The sequence below is a fragment of the Chrysochloris asiatica genome, unplaced genomic scaffold (genome assembly GCF_000296735.1).
Source record: "Chrysochloris asiatica unplaced genomic scaffold, ChrAsi1.0 scaffold00205, whole genome shotgun sequence".
In the NCBI taxonomy this organism is placed as follows: domain Eukaryota; kingdom Metazoa; phylum Chordata; class Mammalia; order Afrosoricida; family Chrysochloridae; genus Chrysochloris; species Chrysochloris asiatica.
The window spans coordinates 1,950,715-1,952,999 of NW_006408723.1; the positions used below are offsets into that span (position 1 = coordinate 1,950,715).

Here is a 2,285-nt window from a genome sequence, read left to right on the forward strand (position 1 = left end):
AATGAAGTCCTTGACAACTTCAATCTTTTCTCCGTTGAAAGAATGTTGTTTATTGGTCCAGTGGTGAGGATTTTTGTTTTCTTTACATTGAGATATAATCCATACCAAAGGCTGTGCTCTTTATGTTCATCAGTAAATATTTTTAGTCCTCTTCACTTTCAGCAAGCAAGGTTGTATCATCTGCATATCGCAGGTTGTTAGTCTTCCTCCAATCCTGATGCCACAAATTGAAATGTTTCAACAAGCTGATGCAGCACTATGCCAAGCAAGTTGGAAGACAAACGAAATGGAAGAGATTTGTGCCCATTCTAAAGAATTGTAATCCAATGGAATGCAGAAACCAATGAACAATATCATTAGTATCATATACAAGCAAAGTTTTGCTGCAGATAATTCAACAAACAGTTGTAGCAGTATACTAACAGCAAGCTGCCAGAAATTCAAGCCAGAACCAGAAGAGGACGAGGGACTAGAGATATCATTACTGCTGTCAGATGGATCTTGGCTGAAAGCAGAAAATACCAGAAAAAAATTTACGTGTGCTTTACTAACTATGCAAAGAAGGCATTTGACTATGTGAATCAAAACAAACTATAGATAACATTGTAAAGAATGAGTATTCCAGAACACTTAACTGTGCTCATGAGAAAACTGTATATAGACTAAGAGGCAATCAATGGAACAGAACAAAGGAATACAGGATGATCAAAAATCAGGAGAGGTGTATGTAAAGGTTGCATCCTTTCATCATACTTATTCAATTTGTATGCTGAACAAATAATACAGAAGATGGATGATTTGAAGAATAATATGGCATCAGGCTTGGAGGATATGCAGATATCCTATGATGTGCAGATGACACAATCCTGCTTGCTTGAAACAAAGAGGACTTGAAATACTTACTGATGAAGATCAAAAACTACAACTTTCAGTATGAATTGCCCCACAATGTTAAAAAAAAAAAAATCCTCATAGCTGGACCAATAAATAATGTCATTACAAATGGAGAAAAGAGTGAAGTTGTCAAAGGTCAGAGATTTCATTTTGCTTGGATCCATAATCCAATGAATGCTCATGGAAGCAGCAGTAAAGAAATCAAACAATGTTCTGCATTAGGAAGATATGCTGCACAAGAGCTCTTTAAAGTGCTAAAGAACAAAGAGCTGTCCCAAGCCATGGTATTTTCAATTGCCTCACATGTATGTGAAAGTTGGACAATGAATAAGGAAGGTCAGAAAAGAATTTATGTACTTGATTATGTTGTTGGAGAATACTGTAAGTACCATAGACTGCCAAAAAACAAATCTATCTTATAAAAAGCACACCCAGAATTCTCCTTAGAACTGAGGATGGCCAGACTTCATCTATCATGTTTTGGACTTGGAAGGAGGGATCAATCCCTGGAGAAGGACATCATGCTTGGACAAGCAGAGGGTCAGCAAAAAATAGGAAAACGCCTAACAAGATGGATTGACACAGTGACAGTAACAATGGGTTCAAACATAACAATAATTGTGAGGAGTGGGCAGGACCAGACAGTGTTTCATTGTGTTGTGCATTGGTTCTGAGTTGAAACAAATTCAGTGGGACCTAACTACAACCATGACTAATGATGTGGAGGGTCTTCTTTGGAGAAATGCCTATTCAAAACCTTTTTCCGTTTTTTAATTGGCTTATTTGTCTTTTTTACTGCTGAGTTTATAGAATGTTTACATATTCTAGATGCTAATATCTCTACACTATCAGATATATGATTTTCAGATATTTCTAACACTCTGTGTGTCATCTTTTTGCCTTCTTGATATTATCCTTTGAAGCCCAAAGTTTTCCATGTTTATGAAGTCAAATTTGTCTACTTTTAGTTGCTGTGTATACTTTGGTGGCATATCTGTGCCATAATTTTCTAAGTTAAGATCATAAAGACTTGAAGTTATGTTATCTTTTAAGGGTTGTATATTTCTAGCTCTTACACTTAGTATGTTGATCAATTTTGAGGTAATTGTTGTATATAATGTAATGTGAAAATCTAACTTCATTCTTCTGCCTGTGAATGCATGCTTGTACCAGCACCATTTGTTGAGCTTCTTCTTTCCCCATTGAATGGTCTTGGCAAATTTGTGAAAGTCAGTTGATCATACATGTATGAGTTTATTTCTGGAATCTGAATTCGATTCCTTTGATATGTATTCCTATTTTTGTACTAGTATAACACTGTTTTGATTGTAGCCGTTTCTGTATTACCTTGAGCAAAACTTTACTCGCTTGAGATTATCAAAGAGATTGTC

The 2,285-nt window shown here is 35.7% G+C and overlaps 1 protein-coding gene across 1 annotated transcript in view; it reads right to left on the reverse strand.

The window, feature by feature from the left end:
• SHC3 (SHC (Src homology 2 domain containing) transforming protein 3) overlaps positions 1-2,285 on the reverse strand; it is a 460,599-nt gene that overhangs the window by 403,231 nt on the left and 55,083 nt on the right. The gene's annotated exons all lie outside the window — the stretch shown is intronic.